Consider the following 7,500-nt stretch of genomic DNA (forward strand, 5'->3'; position numbering starts at 1 on the left):
AATAATACCCACAGACTGTGTTTATAAATAGAAATAATACCCACAGACTGTGTTTATACAAATAATAATACCCACAGACTGTGTTTATAAATAGAATAATACCCACAGACTGTGTTTATAAATAGAATAATACCCACAGACTGTGTTTATAAATATAATACCACAGACTGTGTTTATAAATAGAATAATACCACAGACTGTGTTTATAAATATAATTATACCCACAGACTGTGTTTATAAATCTAATAATACCCACAGACTGTGTTTATACATAGAAATATACCCACAGACTGTGTTTATAAATAGAATAATACCCACAGACTGTGTTTATAAATATAATAATACCACAGACTGTATTTATTAATAATAAACTAATATACTGAATAATACCACCAGACTGTGTTTATAAATATAATGAATACAGACTGTGTTTTATAAATAGAATAATACCCACAGACAATAATAAATATAGACCACAATGGTTTTAATAACTATATTTATAAATAATATATAATACCCACAGACTGTGTTTATATGTGTTTGAATTTATTTTGTGTGGCTTGTTCTGGTTGTTTGATTAGTTTTCCCTGGTTTCCCTGGTTTAGTCACAGTTTTAGTCCTGGTATCAGTTTAGTCTGGTAGTCTGGTATAGTCCTGGTATAGTTCTGGTTTAGTCCTGGTTTCTCAGGTCTTATTTAGACTCAGGAGCAGTTTTTTCAACACATCTGTATCTGAATCTGAAAATCACGTACAGACTCTTTAAATTAAATAGAGTATATGATAATTCTGACCTTGAGACGTCCTGACCCGGTGCCGCTCTGACCCGGCGCCGCTCTGACCCGGCGCCGCTCTGACCCGGCGCCGCTCTGACCTCGTTTCCGCCTGGATTCACAAACTCGTCTCTGTCAAACGCCAAAGGAGCTGTTTCCGTGTCAGACGCCCGTCACGTGTCGGGACGGTTGCCGCGGGCGACGTTTGGCAGACGCATACATCGAGTCGAGCATAAACACGCGGAAAAATACAGTGTTTTTCTCACGTTCGCCCGGGCGCTCGCTACGGTGACACGGAAAGGTCAAACTTAGACGCCGTGACAAGTCGCGACCTTTAGATCCGCGGCGCAGAGAGAATGAGAATGAGAGAAACGAGAGCGCGGAAAACAAACGTGAAAATGAATCTGTGGTGTCAAACGGGAGGGCATCTGACACACACGGGTACTACAACCACAACAACAGGAGGAGTAGTAGTAGTAGTAGTAGTAGTAGTAGTAGGAGTAGTAGTAGGGAATGCTGGTTGGCTGTTGTGTATAAGTATTATAAGTAGTAGTAGTGGTGGTTGAAGTAGAAGATGCACAAGTATTGATTGTTTTTGTTGTTGTAGTAGTAGTAGTAGTAGTAGTAGTAACAGTAGTAGACTAGTTTAGTTACAGTAGTAGTAGTAGCTACAGTAGTACTAGTAGTAGTATTAGTTATTTTAGTACAGCAGTATAGCAGTAAATAGTAGAAAAGTACTTGGAGAGCAGTAAGTAGTAGTAGTAGTAGTAGTAGTAGTAGTAGTAGTAGTAGTAGTATGTAGTAATTGTAGTAGTAAGTAGTTTTAAGTAGCTCAGTGAATCTTTAAATCTATTAGTCAAGTTTTTTAAATTATGTGTAAGTAGTTGAAATAATTTATTAGTTATTATTAAATTAGTATAGTTTTGTAACATAGTAGTTAATCAGTAGTTTAGTTTGTGCTATCTTTTAAATTAGTTAAAGCGAGTAGTAGTTAGGTAGTAGTAGTAGTAGTAGTAGTATAGTAACAGTAGTAGTAGTAGTACGATAACAGTATGTAGTAAATTGTGTAGTTTATTAGTAGAACAAGTATAGAAGCAAGCAGTATAGTAGAAGCACCTGTAGTAGTAGAGTAGTACTACTCAACTAGTGTAGTAGTAGCTAGCAATAGTAAGTAGTAGCAGTAGTACAGAGTAGTAGCATAGTAGTACAGTAGTAGTAGTAGTAGCCAGTAGTAGTAGTAGCAGTAGTAGTACAAAGTAGTAGCAGTAGTAGCGTAGCAGTAGTAGTAGTAGTAGTAGTAGTAGTAGAGTAGTAGTAACTTTAGTCTATCTTCTAAGTCTTTAAATCTAGTCGCTTTTTACTTTGAAATATTTAATTTTTATATTTTGAAATCTGACCCTTGATCTCCATGTAGTATTCCCCTTCTCTGTGTAACGCTGCTCTTTTAAACCAGCGCACACGTGTAGCACCCCCCACCGCTGGACCCCTCCGCTCTTATTCGCACCAGATGGGCCACCGCGAGCAAAGCATCCTGGGAGTTTAACCGTGAAGCGGGAGAGCAACTTTTCTCTTCCCGTCTTTGCTTTTTTGCGGCCAATTTATAAAGTCAACATGTGATTCCAAACCGCGGCGTGTTAATCGCCGACACATGCTGCGAGTTAACGCTGACAGCACTGATGAACGCGGAGGGGGAAAAAAAAAAACCCCGCCCCGACGCGTTTTATTTCTCCGAACGTTTTGAGTTATACGTCTGGAGATAAAGCGGCGCGAGAGGAGGACGCGCGGTGAGGTCATGAGGCTCGGCACGCACACGGGAAAATCACAAACGCCTCATCGTAAAGAATCATGTCAGGACGAGACGATGTAATAATAAAAATAAAAATAAATCTTGATTTATCTTGAAGCTCGAGGTTTACGAAGCGATGCACAAGCCACAAAAATATAAAAAGCATAAAAATATTACACAGAAGGTAAATAAAAACACACTTGGCACGTTTACATGAAAACTTTTCAGTCCTGTTTTGGTCCCGCTTTAGTCCTGGTTTAGTCCTGTTTCCTTCGGTCCTGTTTTGGTCCTGTTTTTGGTCCTGTTTTAGTCCTGGTTCAGTCCTGTTTTCATTCTGGTTTAGTCCTTGTTTAGTTTTGGTTAGTCCTGGTTTAGTCCTGGTTTGTCCTGTTTTCCTGCCTGGTTTAGTCCTGGTTTAGTCTGGTCCTTGTTAGTCCTTTAGTCCTTTTAGTCCTGTTTTAGGTTTTCCCTGTTTAGTCCTTTTTTTGTCCTGTTTTTGAGTCCTGGTTTAGTCCTGTTTCATTCTGGTTTAGTCCTTGTTTAGCCCTGTTTTGGTCCTGGTTTAGTCCTGGTTTAGTCCTGCTTCGGTCCTGTTTTGGTCCTGTTTTTGGTCCTGTTTTAGTCCTGGTTCAGTCCTGTTTTCATTCTGGTTTAGTCCTTGTTTAGTTCTGTTTTAGTCCTGGTTTAGCCCTGTTTTGGTCCTGGTTTAGTCCTGGTTTAGTCCTGGTTTAGGCCTGTTTTGGTCCTGGTTTAGTTCTCTTTTTGTGTTGGTTTAGTCCTGGTTTGGTCCTGTTTTAATCCTGGTTTAGTCCTGCTTTTGTTGTCCTGTTTTAGTCCTGGTTTAGTCCTGTTTTCATTCTGGTTTAGTCCTTGTTTAGTTCTGTTTTAGTCCTGGTTAAGCCCTGTTTTGGTCCTGGTTTAGTCCTGCTTCGGTCCTGTTTTGGTCCTGTTTTGGTCCTGTTTTAGTCCTGCTTTAATCCTGTTTCAGTCCTGGTTCAGTCCTGTTTTGGTCCGAGACATTGAGCGGAATTAAATTAAGTTTTAAAGTCGTGGTTTTTTTGTTTTTTTGTTTTTTTTTTAAACATATTTTATCATTTTACTTCATCCTGTAATACTACTCAAACTAATTTTACTTTTTACACACACACACACACACACACACGCATACACACACACACACACACACACACACAATACACACACACACATACACACACACACACACACACACACACACATACACACACACACACACACACACACACACACACTCAGACTCGGGGTCAGGGGGAGTTCTTCAGACTCGTCCGTCTCAGACCTCAGTCCAGACCTGGGATTTGAGTCCAGACCGGATCCTCCTTCAGTCACAACAGGACAGAGGCTCCCACGGGTGCTCCGGGTTATCTGCACCCGCCGCACCCGTCTGCACCCGTCTGCACCCGCCGCACCCACCGCACCCACCGCACCCGTCTGTGTCTGCGCTCCAAACAACACTGTCTAATGTAGTAGTGGTAGTGGTAGTAGTACAGTAGTAGTGGTGGTAGTGGTAGTGGTAGTAGTAGTGTAGTGGTAGTAGTAGTGGTGGTAGTAGTCGTAGTCGTAGTCGTAGTGTAGTGTAGTAGTAGTAGTGGTAGTAGTAGTAGTAGTGGTAGTAGTCGTAGTCGTAGTAGTAGTAGTAGTTGTAGTCGTAGTCGTAGTAGTAGTAGTAGTAGTAGTAGTAGTAGTAGTAGTAGTAGTCGTAGTAGTGGTGGTTGTAGTGGTAGTGGTAGTAGTAGTCGTAGTCGTAGTTGTAGTTGTAGTCGTAGTCGTAGTAGTAGTGTAGTAGTACTAGTAGTCGTAGTTGTAGTCGTGGTAGTAGTAGTGGTAGTAGTAGTAGTAGTAGTAGTAGTAGTAGTAGTAGTAGTAGTAGTAGTCGTAGTAGTAGTGGTAGTAGTAGTGTAGTCGTAGTTGTAGTCGTAGTAGTAGTAGTAGTCGTCGTCGTCGTCGTCGTAGTAGTAGTAGTGGTAATGGTAGTGGTGTTGTAGTAGTAGTAGTAGTAGTAGTAGTAGTAGTATAACTAGTTTTATTTGTGGTCGTAAAATAAACAGCAGCAGCTTTAAACAAAAAAAGCCAAGATAATGCATTAGCTCTGGTGATGTCGTCGAAGTAATTGTAGTAGTAGTATTCGTAGTATTCGTAGTAGATCTTGAGTGATAAATAGTGGTTGTGGCGTTTCATGGTTTAAATATTTAGAAAACATAAAGCAGATAAAGATAAAGTGATGTGTTTGTAGATAAAAGTTAAACTGATCAAATAAAACACCACAGGGAAGAATGTGGACGTTTACATCCTGGTATCTCCATTATCTTCATCCAATCAGAGAACAGAATCCTTTTATGGGCATGACAAGAACTTTATTATTTTATTTAAACATTTATTTTACAATCGTGTACATTTTTAGAAACGTTTGGAAATTAGTCCTGGTTTTAAAAGACTGTAAAGGACTAAACCAGGACTAAACCAGGACTAAACCAGGATTAAACCAGGACTAAACCAGGATAAAGGATTAAACCAGGACTAAACTAAACCAGGACTAAACCAGGATTAAACCAGGATTAAACCAGGACTAAACCAGGACTAAACTAGGAATAAACTAGGAATAAACCAGGACTAAAGTTGGACTAAAGCAGGACTAAACCAGGACTAAAATAAGACTAAACTGGGACTAAACGAAGACTAAAGTAAAACTAAAGCCGGAATAAACCGGGACTAAACCATGACTAAACCAAGAGTAAAGGAGGACTAAACTAGGACTAGGAAGGGACTAAACCAGGACTAAACTAGGACTAGACAGGGACTAAACCAGGACTAAACCAAGACTAAAGGAGGACTAAACTAGGACTAGACAAGGACTAAACCAGGACTAAAGGAGGACTAAACCAGGACTAAACTGAGAATAAACCAAGACTAAACCAAGACTAAACCAGGTCTAAACCAGGTCTAAACCAGGACTAAACCAAGACTAAAGCAGGACTAAACCAGGACTAAACCAAGACTAAAGCAGGACTAAACTAAGACTACACCAAGACTAAACTAGGACTAAACCGAGATTAAACCAGGACAAAACCAGGATTAAAGTCGCCTCATTTTCAAAGAAATTATTTACAATATTATTTTAAAATTTCAGTCGAAAATATCATCTTGTCTCTTGAACTTAACTCAGAAAAATGTAAATCCCGGACGCATAAATTAACCAAAACATAAAAATTCCCCAAAATCTTCAAAAGCCAAATCTGCGTCGATCCGTTTTTTCCAAACCGTGAAATTAGAGATTTTTATCAACAACTGAGACAAAACTATTAAACCCGAGCTCTATCTTTGTGTGCAATCGAACTCCCGCCAACGGTTAACCCACTTTTATAATCTCGGTTTGGAATCGGCGGAGTAAATCGGCGGAGTAAATCGGCGTTCACGGATCGCGCCGCGGACGGTAGCGCGTTTCGTTTCGGCGTTTTGAGTGTGATTTCCGCTCTCACATTTGCACTTCCTGCGTTTGTGTCCGGCCACAAACGATTTAATTACGCCTGTCAGCGCTGTTAGGAATGACACGATTTATTTTAATGTGCAGAGGAAAGTACAAGGTCAGACTGGTACTAAAACAGGTCTAAACAAGGACTAAAACAGGTCTAAACAAGGACTAAAACAGGTCTAAACAAAACAGGACTAAACAAGGACTAAAACAGGTCTAAACAAGGACTAAAACAGGTCTAAACAAGGACTAAAACAGGTCTAAACAAGGACTAAAACAGGTCTAAACAAGGACTAAAACAGGACTAAAACAGGTCTAAACAAGGACTAAAACAGGTCTAAACAAGGACTAAAAAAGGACTAAAACAGGTCTAAAACAGGTCTAAACAAGGACTAAAACAGGTCTAAACAAGGACTAAAACAGGTCTAAACAAGGACTAAAAAAGGACTAAAACAGGTCTAAACAAGGACTAAAACAGGGACTAAACAAGGACTAAAACAGGACTAAAACAGGTCTAAACAAGGACTAAAACAGGACTAAAACAGGTCTAAACAAGGACTAAAACAGGTATAAACAAGGACTAAAAAAGGACTAAAACAGGTCTAAAACAGGTCTAAACAAGGACTAAAACAGGACTAAAACAGGTCTAAACAAGGACTAAAAAAGGACTAAAACAGGTCTAAACAAGGACTAAACCAGGACTAAAACAGAGCTAAAAAAGGACTAAAACAGGACTAAACAAGGACTAAACAGGGACTAAAACAGGACTAAACAAGGACTAAAACAGAGCTAAACCAGGACTAAAACAGAGCTAAACCAGGACTAAAACATGTCTTAAACAAGGACTAAAACAGGTCTTAAACAAGGTCTAAAACAGGACTAAAGAAGGACTAAAACAGGTCTAAACAAGGACTAAAACAGCACTAAAACAGGTCTAAAACAAGGTCTAAAACAGGACTAAATAAGGACTAAAACAGGTCTAAACAAGGACTAAAACAGGACTAAACAAGGACTAAAACAGGTCTAAACCAGGACTAAAACAGGTCTAAACAAGGACTAAAACAGGTCTAAAACAGGTCTAAAACAGGTCTAAAACAGGTCTAAAACAGGTCTAAAACAGGTCTAAAACAGGTCCACTTTAAACCAAGTGTAAATCAGGACTAAATCAGGATTAAATCTATTTTTCATTATAAACCAAGACTAGACCAAGATTAAACCAGGACTAAACCAGGTCAAAAACGGGTCCTTTTTAAACCAAGCCTTAATCAGGTCTAAACCAGGTGTAAACAAGGTTCACTTTAAACCAAGCCTAAATCAGAACTAATGCAGGTGTAAATCTGTTTTCTTTTTATAAACCAAGACTAGACCAAAACTAAACCAGGACTAAATCCCTGGTCCTTTGTAAATTCGGACTAAATTGGGACTAGACTGGAACT

The 7,500-nt window shown here is 39.3% G+C and overlaps 1 protein-coding gene across 1 annotated transcript in view; it reads left to right on the forward strand.

Annotated features, from left to right (window-relative positions):
• LOC110168349 (neuropilin-2-like) overlaps positions 1-7,500 on the forward strand; it is a 186,401-nt gene that overhangs the window by 142,544 nt on the left and 36,357 nt on the right. The gene's annotated exons all lie outside the window — the stretch shown is intronic.

Source organism: Boleophthalmus pectinirostris, unplaced genomic scaffold, assembly GCF_026225935.1.
Source record: "Boleophthalmus pectinirostris isolate CB_2022bp ecotype Guang Dong unplaced genomic scaffold, ASM2622593v1 HiC_scaffold_11, whole genome shotgun sequence".
In the NCBI taxonomy this organism is placed as follows: Eukaryota; Metazoa; Chordata; class Actinopteri; order Gobiiformes; family Gobiidae; genus Boleophthalmus; species Boleophthalmus pectinirostris.